This window comes from Chelonia mydas, chromosome 7, assembly GCF_015237465.2.
Source record: "Chelonia mydas isolate rCheMyd1 chromosome 7, rCheMyd1.pri.v2, whole genome shotgun sequence".
NCBI classification, from domain to species: domain Eukaryota; kingdom Metazoa; phylum Chordata; order Testudines; family Cheloniidae; genus Chelonia; species Chelonia mydas.
In genome coordinates, this window is record NC_057853.1 from 70,315,187 (window position 1) to 70,327,282 (window position 12,096).

Below are 12,096 nucleotides of genomic sequence, written 5' to 3' on the forward strand. Positions count from 1 at the left end.
CTTCTTTTCCATGGGTCCAGATGATGAAGATGTCATCAATATAGCGCAAGTAGAGTAGGGGCGTTAGGGGACGAGAGCTGAGGAAGCGTTGTTCTAAATCAGCCATAAAAATGTTGGCATACTGTGGGGCCATGCGGGTACCCATAGCAGTGCCGCTGATTTGAAGGTATACATTGTCCCCAAATGTAAAATAGTTAAGCTTTGTGACTTTGTCCTTACCCATATCACTTTGGATAAGCTATTACCAGCAGGAGAGTGAGTTTGTGTGTGTGGTTTTTGGAAAGGGTGGGGGGGGTGAGAAAACCTGGATTTGTGCTGGAAATGGCCCAACTTGATTATCATACACATTGTAAAGAGAGTGGTCACTTTGGATGGGCTATTACCAGCAGGAGAGTAAGTTTGGGGGGGGGGGGGCGGGCGGAGGGTGAGAAAACCTGGATTTGTGCTGGAAATGGCCCAACTTGATTATCATACACATTGTAAGGAGAGTGATCACTTTAGATAAGCTATTACCAGCAGGAGAGTGTGGTGGGAGGAGGTATTGTTTCATGGTCTGTGTGTATATAATGTCTTCTGCAGTTTCCACAGTATGCATCCGATGAAGTGAGCTGTAGCTTACGAAAGCTTATGCTCAAATAAATTTGTTAGTCTCTAAGCTGCCACAAGTCCTCCTTTTCTTTTTGCGAATACAGACTAACACGGCTGTTACTCTGAAACCTGTCAATTAAAAATAGTCTCCCTATCAGTTGTTATAAGGTCACCATGGTATCTGCATGCCTTCCAAGAGACATCAAACAAAAATATCCTTTTTAATCTCTGCTAGCCAGAGCAAGTTTAAAGTTATTGCTGGGATTTTTCAAAATGTATAATTTTTATTAATTGAAGTCAACAGAACTACATTATACCAGGCAGATAAAGCATAAATATGCTGATGTGATTGAAAGGGTTATTTTGGGAAAGTTAAATTGAAGAGATTCAACTCTTAAACCACTTGATTTAATGAAGTGCTCTAAAATATGAGCTAACTTCTGCTCTCAGATTAGCTTTAATCCAGAACAACTCACAGAAGTCAATGGAGTTATTCCACATTTCTGTTGGTGTAGCTGAAACCAACTGTGAAGACATTTCCAATCAAGAGTACCTCCTACAGTACCGCCTGATGGTTTAAATGTAATAGTATTGCTTTTGTCATTTATAATGCACTTTAAAGAAAACAAAAAAACCTATTTGACTAATGGGGCTAGTGGGTTGGTTTTTGGTTTGGGTTTATCCTTTGAAAGGAAGTGAATTCCTAGAGAAGAGAGCCAGAACTGAGAACTGTGAACTATGAAGTAAAAGATGAGCTGCAAAAAGCCACAGACTTTGCTTGTTCCACCATGATCCAATGATTTAAGTACTATAGGGATGAACCTCTGATTGTTAAAATCGGTAGCAAGACTCCCAAAGAGAGCGGTGCAGGATCAAAGTTTATATGTGTACCCTTGTGCTACCAGTGGACAGGCTGAGAATATAATGTTAAGCAGCATCAAGCCTCTGCTGTCCGGTTCTTCTTTCTCAACATCATTAACTGAACTGTAGAAAGACTTACATCATGAAAGGCTTTAGCAGTGATGCAAACTGAAGAGTTTGCAGCAGGCTGAACCAGTAGAATTTTGGCTGTCTAATTTGCCCCATTGTTGAGGCATGAATATTTGTAATGCACTTTGAAAATAGCATTGCTATGTGTAGTAAGTGCTGTTATTTTTTAAATTTTTGTTGGTGGTGATGGCAGCTCTGGCAAATCTCAGTATCAAGCAATGTAAATCATCAGATTTTCTAGATATATCAAGATACACTAATCAACATGTTTCCACATTCGTTCAAGTAGCAAGCTCTAAATGCATATAAGTAGGTAGTCAGATTTGAAACTGTTACACCTGAACACTGGAGATAGGCCAAATCCAGAATCTGGATTCTGAACCCTTTGAATTTCAACTTGTGTGTATGGGAAGAGACATCAGAGTCCCTGGATTGGAACTGTCCACTCTAGTTTCCTTTGCAAGCAGATCCAAGTCCTGAAGGAGTCTATGTTCTACTTCAGATTCTAATGCAGCTGAAACCTCACAAGAAGAGCTAGTCTCATGAAATTTCTACCATTTGAAGGATAAAATTTTCAAGGATAATGTTTGAGATTTTGCTGCCATAGGACCCGAATCCCTACCTGATCTCAAGCTGAATGCAGCTCCACAGCTCATCCCTACTTAAAACTAGAAAAGACGTTCTCAGTACATGCCTTCTGGACCTTGATTCTGTATGGAGTTTGATGGATATCTTTATCTCAGCTGTATTTGCAGATATGATAACGATCAAGAAGTTAATAATAAACCCGAAGATACACTGTTTGATCAGAAGTCTTATTATTTTGTTAAGTTGACAGCACTATAGACAATAATTTTGATGTAAACACCAGGGTGATTTTTTTTTAAAGTTTTTTCAGTACCAATCACCTCTTGATACCTCTCATCCATAGCTCACCCAGACAATTCTCAAAGCATACATCAAAGCTTACGCAGTGTTGTTCAACAAAGCTGGTACAGTCCCAACGAAAGAAGGGTCCAAAGCTGAAACCCTGAATGCAAACACCCCTGAATGCTCTGTGCTCAAAATCCAGAATCCCAATGTTGTACATTGGGCCAATCTCTAATACAAATGGGACTTCTTGGCAGCCAGTCATTTCTTAGCTTGGGAAGGGCTGGTTCTTTCTGTAGCCTGAAGGGAAATACAAAGGCCAAATCTCCACCCATTATGAACACAGCATTCTTCCTTTAGTATACCTTATAAAAGCACCAGTTTATATCTGAAAGCAGACCAAAAACATTGCTTCAGTCTCCCTTCAAAGAAACTGCCTGACGAGCTGGAAGAATGAAGCTCTTCACGCTCTTTGGCTTGCTGTCTGTCTTGATCCTGTGCCTCAGTGTTTTCTCCGCAGAAGGTACAGTAACCTCCTACTAACCATATCTGTGATGCTTTTATTTTTTCCTAGTCTTTCATTTTCCAACTTAAAGTACATATTTTGCTATTTTTAGGCTGATTTCACAGTCTCTAAAACTACCAACACCTGGTACTCTTGAGAAGGAGTTAGACCTGAAGAATTTGGTCTTGCACCAGAGCTTTCCATTTGTTTTATACTGTTAGCTCTGCAGTGCAGAGGTAATCTGTCTTGCTCTCTGTTGCACAGTGTCTAGTATGATAGTTTAAAACTTTCATCAGATAGGTAACCTATTGTTGTGTTTCCAAGAGAACACCTATTTGGCAATACTTTCATGTGAACGCTATTATAATCATACATTTTCTGATTAGTTCACACTGTGGAGTGCACAAGAGTGGGCAAGCCCTCCCCAATAATTAGTGTGGTCACAGAACTCCTCTAGCCCAAGACCACTTTATTGCAAGAGCAAATGTTATAATGTTATAACATTGTGTGTAGACGTGGCATCTCCTGCTGATGCTTCACCTATCTCAAACTCTCCTCTCTCACCCTCCAGTCCTCAGATTCACTTCCTGTCCTACCAGGTCATCCACTTTGCACCTTGTGACTGTCTCTCTGTAATGGATTTAAATGAAGCATACTGTATTAAAAACAAATCTTATTGTACAAGAGCTCAGTATGCACAGTTCAGATCTAGTGATCAAGGAAAAACCAAGGTTTAAATGGCTAGGTCTCGTCAAAGCAATTCTCCCTACTCCCCAATGTGCATTGCAAATCTATCATTTCTTTGCCTAAAGCAAAAAGAAAAGGAGGACTTGTGGCACCTTAGAGACTAACAAATTTGTCTGAGCATAAGCTTTCGTGAGCTACAGCTCATTTCATCAGATACATGCAGTGGAAAATACAGTGGGGAGATTTTATGTACACAGAGAACATGAAACAATGGGTGTTACCATACACACTGTAACGAGAGTGATCAGGTGAGGTGAGCTATTACCAGCAGGAGAGCGGGGGGTAGGGGAGGAACCTTTTGTAGTGATAATCATGGTGGGCCATTTCCAGCAGTTGACAAGAACATGTGAGGAACAGTATGGGGGGGGAGGAATAAACATGGAGAAATAGTTTTACTTTGTGTAATGACACGTCTACTCCCAGTCAAAGGCTCTAAGGTGCCACAAGTACTCCTTTTCAGACTAACACAGCTGCTGCTCTGAAACTTGCCTAAAGCAGTTTGTCATGCATTGACTGTATTGACTGCCAGCATCTGACATTTCAGAGAGAGAGAGAGAAAATCTTTGTGATTTACAGTACTTAGCCAATTGTATCAACTAGCAATGACGGGTGAGCAGCAAACTCCATTCCTGTTTCCTGCTGGTGATCAAGTTCTACACTGAAGCATTGCTTTTGATGATCCTTTTACTATGTGTTCTGCTTTGCAGTAAAGCTCCAGCTATCTTTGCTCAGATTTTCTATAAATGAAATAACATCAGTATCTATAGATTATATTCAGATATACACACGTTTATTATATTCTCTATATCCTTTGGCAACCTGTTGTTTTTCACCCTTAGGTCGGTACAGTCGAAAACACTGCTGCAGACGGAGTCCAAAAATTCGCAAAGGTAATAATAATAATATCTGAGTTTTAGGTAGATTAATTACTTGGTATTTATAAATTAATCATAATATCTAGCACCATAGTGTTTTTTATCTGTAAATCTGACAGCACTTTCACAAAGGCAAGTAAGCAATATTAGCCTCGCTGTACAAACAGGGAAAATGTGGCACAGAGAGGTTAAGTGACTTGCCAGTATCATGCAATAAATCAGAGGCTGAGCTGTGAATAAAAGCCATGTCTTCTGATTTTCAGTCCTGTGCCATATCCAGTGGATAACACTGCCTCCACTTGAAGATGCTAATTGCTAGATAAGTTTTAAGTGTTAGTATTAGTTCAATAGAAAGAGGAACAACAGAAAACTTTAGTATTACTGGTATGAGATGCGTGTGCTCTTCTCAGTATAATCAGCTATCCTCAGACCTTCAGTGTTCTACAGGAATTTGGATCCATCACAATATCACCATGAGTAGTTCACCTTTCTTTCTTCCATACATGGTCCTTTATCAAGCTTTTAGCCTTTTCTCCCCATCTCCCTCCTAACTCCTGTCATAATATGTTAGAGTCTTGAGCTTGGGAACAAGTTTTAAAAGAGTGGGTGTGTAAAGGAAATATATATATGAGAGGAATCATAGAATATCAGAGTTGGAAGGGACCTCAGGAGATCATCTAATCCAACCCCCTGCTCAAAGCAGGACCAATCCCCAGTTTTTGCCCCAGATCCCTAAATGGTCCCCTCAAGGATTGAACTCACAATCCTCGGTTTAGCAGGCCAGTGCTCAAATCACTGAGCTATCCCTTCCCCCCTCCTCCCCCCAAAAAGGAGCAGGCTGGGGAGAAGACGACTGTTATTTTATTCCACTGAGATTCATATATTGCCCCCTACCCACTGATATCTGAGCACTAAGATGCACACTGCTATTTGGCTATTATACCTGTTTGCACAGCACAAGAGTGAGTAGAAGTGAAACCACTTTAGGACACATAAAACAATCAGAGAAGGCTAATTCACTCCTGTTTTAATGTGTAATGACCATCTATCAGTACCTGCTATGCAAAAAGTGTTCCTATTGTTTTGAAGGCAGGTGTAAGATTTTTCTGACATTGGTGTTTCTTATGAATAAGAAAAAAAGAGAACGCACAATAGCAGTTAGGTCATTCTGTGGTTTGCATGGTCCTTCTCTTGTCCTTTGTCTGCTCAGGTCCCACTTAGATGTCCACGGCATTCTCAGGGCATATTTTATTATAGATTAAATAAAGCACATCTCTGTAAATCAAATACAACTTTTATTTTGTTTCTGTTCAGCTTGCCCCACACCCTGCAGCTCACAAATATCCAACTCAGCCTTAGCAGAAAAGTTTAAGAATTGTGTGGGCAGGAGCGTGCTCATATTCAGATGGAGCTGAACTGTTTCTAATAAGATTCATTTCCTGCTGTGACACACTGGAAGCACATGTTCCTTGGGGAAACAGGAAAGGAACATTGTTTAGCATGAGCAAGACATGGAAGTATTCACAATTTAAGCTGTGTTGGTCAGTAAGATGCACAGATCAGATTTTCAAAATGAAAAATACTGACCACTCACCCGCAGAGAATCAGGCTACTTTAAGGTGTCTCTAGCTGAGTACCCAAAATCACCAGTCATTTTCTAAAAGCTTGACCATAGCTCTATGGTATTTTTGAGGGTATTGGTGTTTATTGTCAGAAGCTACATCTACTTTTGGAGCTGGGGGTGGGATCCCCAGCTTGAGTGCAAACACACGCACTAGCTGTCATAGAGCTGGCATGCTAAAAATAGTAGAGAAGCCATGATAGCAGGTGTTGGGTATACATGGGGTGGGTAGCCCATGCTGCCACTCCCTACTGCCATGCTGTTGTGGTGACACTGCAATGTTTAGTGCACTTGCTCAATGAGAGCTTGCCCAACTATGACTACTTGAGCTGGGAATCACACCCCATAGGGTGTACACACCCCCAGGTGTAGCCATAGCCACAGTTAGGATCTCAGTGTAAGTATTCACATCTGCAACTAAGCATTCACTTTGTGCATTCTCTTTTATTTGTTTAAAATCTCCTGTATTACCTGCCCATTCTTGCCAGTCAGCTCACTTGTTGGGATGTTCACAAAATGCGAACACGCAAAGCGTGTATTGATGTATTTTCCTAGTTCTAGTTAACGATACGTTTGGCAGCTAAAGAAATATTTCCTAAAGAAGAAATACAGTTTCAAAGCTGCTTTTCAAAACACCTGTCTCCATTTCACTAGTTAGTGAACGTGGTGGTTGACCCAAAATAAGACCCTGCTCCTGAGAATACTCCCTGCTTGCTTTTCTGCATGTCAGTGGTCTCGTTAACATAGGTGAAGCACATGCATAGGTCTTTGCAGATCAGTCTCTGTAGTCTTTAGAAATCATTACATATATAAAGGGCTAGAGTAAATATTGCAGAATAAAGTTTTTAATTTTAATTTTTTTTTCAAATTAATTTTGAAATCACCCTTTTGTTTAAATTTCTTAAATTTACCTTTTGTTAAGGTTAATTTGTTTATTTAGGCTTAATCTTTTGTTAAAGGTTTTTGTTAAGGTTTAACTTTGGTTAAATTAATCCTTTTTTGTTTGATTGTTTTAAGTATAGAACTTGGCCTACCTACAATAATCTGATTTCTCTTAATTTCCTATGAGGGGCTGATCTTTCAGTCCTATCATCATCAATTTATTACTATAGTAGCATTCTGTGTGTGCTAATTTTCATTTTTATATTAGTTTTTTTCTTTAAGTACTTTTACTCTTCTTTGTATTTAGATGAGCTAGCTAGAAGTCCTCATATGTTGTATTCCTCTGGAGTTTTCTTTTAATCAGTGAATGTGACTGATACTTTCAAATGGAAGGCTTATTTCACCTAGTGGCATGAGCTTGATCCAATGAGAGGTTGTGTACACTAGATTGTACAATGCAAGCCAAGAACACTAAGCACCTGACAGGATCATTCCTGTGACCAGAGGAATATGATTGTTTTTATTGACTTGGCAAACTGGGGATGGTGCCAATTCCATCTTATCTGCATAGCGTGAAGATGTGATTCTCTCAGAAGTATGGTTTAATTATCGTGTGGAATAGAGCCAGAGGATTTTTCTGGATACTGATGCAGTTACGCCCTGCAGCATTGCCAGTGCGTTCGTAGGCAAGCCTGAACACACTTGGCATTGTTACTCTCCTTTTCGATGTAGGTCAAAGAGAGGAAGAGTTCATTGTTTGCTGCTGGTTGGGATAGGCGGGAATGGATGCTTTATTCTGGTTGAATCTACTCTCTCTCCAGAGCACTGAACTGAAATCTCCAGTCTTTGTTAATATGACTGAGAAATCTTCTAGGGTGTGAAGATCTGACAAGTATTTCAAACTCCATTTGTAAAACAGTCATTTGCTTTTTCTGATTGGTTTTTGGAGGTGCTAATGGAGTAGAATGTCCCTCAGGTGAGGGCCTTTTCAGTGTGCCCCTTTACAAATTCTTCCATGTGCAAATACCCATAGGTTTCATGGATCACTGGAGAGGGCTCTGCTGGGAAAAAGAGGTCCATGGAAAGAGCTCCTCATAAAAATCTACAAAGTCACCACATTGTCCTTAAATTCCTCCTCTGCCATGATGCCTACAAAAACTCATTGATGGTTAGACTGACAGCTGGTGTGCTGTGACCTCTGCTTCTTGCATTGTTTAACTCTCACTGTTCCCTCATGTTCCCCACTCTGTCTGTCTGTCTGTCTGTCTCTTTCTGTTGTCTTTTGCCACATAGTCAGATTGTAATCTCTTCAGAGTATGGGTTTGCTCAATTCCCAGCACAATGGGCCGCCTGATGCTGCTGCTGTTGTACAAATAATTAATAAATAATTATCAGTAGCTCCCCTTTCTCCAGTGCTCAAAGTGTGCCTCTTAATTATAGGTTCACCTATACAAAACCACCAGATCTGAACCCACTCTGATCCTGATCTAGAGACAAACTTTAGTGCTCAGTCTTGTCAAAATTGGTCAGACCAGCATTCATATATGATTCCGGATCTGAACTTCCCAGCCCAGGCCCATCTCTTTTGTGTTGATATTGAATACTGGGGTAATGGTAGATCTTGTGTCATAGGCTTACCTGCTGCTTTCTCTTTAAGTACGAATGATTTTTAAAAACTTTTAAAGACATTTTGAACACAAACAAGGTAGTTGTTCCTTAAGCATTCATTGACTCCTGTTGCTTTTTCCCCAGCTCAAGACATACTCATCTGAGGTTTGGTCTATGCTTAAAACTACCAGCATAGCTATGTCAGTTAGAGGTGTGAAATAAACCACATCCTGGACTGACATAGCTATGCCAGCAAAAACTCCAGCGTAGACACAGCTATGCCGACATAAGAGTGCGCCTGTCAGCATAGCTAATGTCATTCAGGGAGATAATACTGTTTCTATCCTAGCAGAAAATCTTCTTCTATTGCAGTGTACATTGTATCTATACAGTTACTCTGGGATTATGTCTGCAATGGCCTTAGTGTAGACATAGCCTGAAACGTCGGGCAACCAGATCTGGGGATCCAAATAGTAAGTATGACTTTAGGGGGAAAATAAGCAACCAGTTTCAGATTAAATTTTAACAAAGATCCTGATTGCCTAAATATAGTTCTAATACCAAAACTGAGGCAATAAAAATGATGGAAAGTACAGAACATGCAATATTGTCCACCAGATAGTTCATTCTAAGTGGGCTAGAGTGCGAGGTGGGGGTAAGCCAGCATGCACCAGTTCATTTGCTGTGAGTCATGGGTTAGAGTGAGAGGGTAGTTTTGTCCCTATGCCCATCCAGTCCTTTGCCTTTCTGCGGAGACGGCCAACAACAGTGACAAATACAATGGCAGTTTCTATGATGGGACATCTGTCCATTGGGAATTAGTCACTTCCATCAGCCAAATGGTGAAAGACTTTGCATTCTATTATCAATCCCCTAAAATATCCAATCCTTCTTTTGGCGTCTAGTGTATATAAAGTAACGGGATATTTTCAGATCACTGATGTTCTTAATAGTAGGCTGTCAGGGCCTGATCCAAAGCCTGTTCAAGTCAATGGGCTTTGGATCAGCTGACTTCAGCAGACTGTGGATCAGACTCTTGTGTCAATCATTCTAATGAAGCAGGTTGGTATCCAAAGACTGAATTTTCTGGGACAAGGTAAAGGCTTCAATGTGTTCTGTTGCTAAAAATGTACACATTTCTGTATGCTTGTAGTTAAACATTGCCTCCCTTCTCTCTCTCCTTTCCATCTGTGTTTTACAGACATGGCTGGCCAACTAAAGAGACACCACTGCAGACCATGTAATCCCTTTAAAAAAAAACCCATGCTGCCTCGGAAAACAGGACCGCTTCCTCAAAGTTAAAGTGAACAGCTTCAGCAGCGCATAGAAGGCCTGTGGTCCATGGCAGTCTGGCTGCTGCCACATCTCATAATGCTTTTACTTTGTTTGGGGCCCTCTGTGGGGGAATCAGGAGTGTATTTGCTTTTCAGTCACTAATGTTCATCCATTCATAGCGTTCTCACCTCTCCTTTGCATACGGTTAAAACTCTCCAGCTGGGGTGCTAAAGCCTTTCTGTGAAGTGGACTGTCATTGGTCTTCAAGATTTCCACAGTTACACGTCAGCCCTCCATTCCATTAGTGGATCTCTCCCAACAAGTGGTAGAGCGAACAGATCCGGCTAGAAAGCCTTCCACACTACCACTCTGTGTGACATCATTGTGGCACAAAAACCTGTGCTGGGGAGGGACTGTTTGTTTTTCCGTGTCGTCATTCAGTTTTTTTCCCTAAATCCACGTTTCTGGAAATGATTTATTTTAGATCTGCAAACGGATCACAATTTTAGACAGATGTCTGGGTGCTGAAAATTTGCCTCTATGCAGAGGACCTGGATGAAGCCCACCAAGGCAACACTTTAAGTCTTACATGGGTGTGTTTAGAATTTCTGCTGGCCCTTTCCAGAGAGCTGAATTTCTCCCACGTGAGAGAGAGCTCCCCCTTTTGAGCAGGAGCTGAGAACCACAACACAGGGGCAAACAGGTCAATTTGAAGTATTCATTAAGGGCCTGATACAAAGCCAGTGGGAAGCTTTTCACTGACTTCACTGGGCTTTGGATCAAGTTCCAAAATGCAGATGCCTTATCTCTAGGAGAATGGCATTATTTGGTTGATGAGCAATATTCAGAAAACCCCTTAACATTAATTATTTAACCCTGTCCTTTCTGAAGCACTCTTGAATTTAGTGTTTCATGGCACATAAACAAAAGCACATTTTGAAAGGGTGAAATAGAATGATACCAAGGGATTGAAAAATAAGGACAACAGAAAGTGCACTCAAACCTGACTGGCAGGGCTTGTTTGCAGTTAACTATAAGTACTGTGGTCCCCAGTTCAGACATTAGATGGGTTCCATCATTTCTTACATTTACATTTCTGCTTGGTGTTTAATATTCTCATTGTAATATAGGCTCTCTATCTCCATGCTCAGGAACTACAGAATTGGCTTTCAACAGAGATAGGCAGGTGCCAAATGTCATTAATCTCAGAGGTCAGAAATATAAATCAGCTGTTTGAATATTCTGGTTCATTGGCACATATGTTAATTTCAGTTTTGTCATTGTTTTGTAGTTTGTTGAATGAATGTGTCTAATACAATTAAATGTAATACATGTATCTTGGACTGTGATCTGTTTGGGGCAAGGAGGTTGACTTACTCTTTAAAAATCACAATGCACATTTATGGGTCTGAAGAAATTATTTTCATAGTAATAACCAGTACTGGGATTCTGGTCTCTAATGTTTAACCCCATTCGTTTTCATCTCTAAGCAAGTGACATGATTCTCTGAAAAAATTAGCCCTTTAAAACAATGTAATTGAAACTTAGTGCCAGCTGGGACAGATGATGATGGTGGATGCTTCCACAATAACCCAATCCCAGTTGATGGGAGAAGGGGAAGAAAAAGAGTTTGAAACTGGATAACAAAAACTTAAGTTCAAAAATACATTAGCAACAGTGGAAAAATATATTCTGTGGAATATTTCCCATGAAATGGCCTGACTCTCTGCAAACTCTTACACATCTGAGTTACTTTATTTACATCTATAGTCAAACTGAACTCAGTAGGACTACTTGCATGACTAAAGTTACTTGAGTACAGGAATATTTTCAGCATCAGGCTCTAATCCTGAAAGGACAAAGTAAAGTATTTTACTACCTAGTAGCATGCAACTAGAATCTGCACATGACATAAGTTACAAGTACCTGTTCTTCCCTTCCCTTTCTTTTCTCTTGGATTATGTATGTTTGACATTACCTAGATCTAAAAGTATTTTACTTACTGCATTTAAAATAGGCCAATAAATATATTATACAAAATCTATCCTAGCTTATCTGGCTAATGTATTAGGTTAAATACGTTTAAACAGAACAACCATGTACCCTACAAGTTACAATAAAGATATTTTTGACTG

General features: G+C 40.2%; 1 long non-coding RNA gene across 1 annotated transcript; it reads left to right on the forward strand.

Moving 5' to 3' along the window:
• The first annotated feature begins 1,380 nt into the window (after positions 1-1,380).
• Positions 1,381-12,096, forward strand: LOC114021184. The gene is made up of 3 exons (XR_003565839.3): positions 1,381-2,971; positions 4,540-4,590; positions 9,888-12,096. It is a non-coding gene; the product is annotated as an uncharacterized LOC114021184 (long non-coding RNA).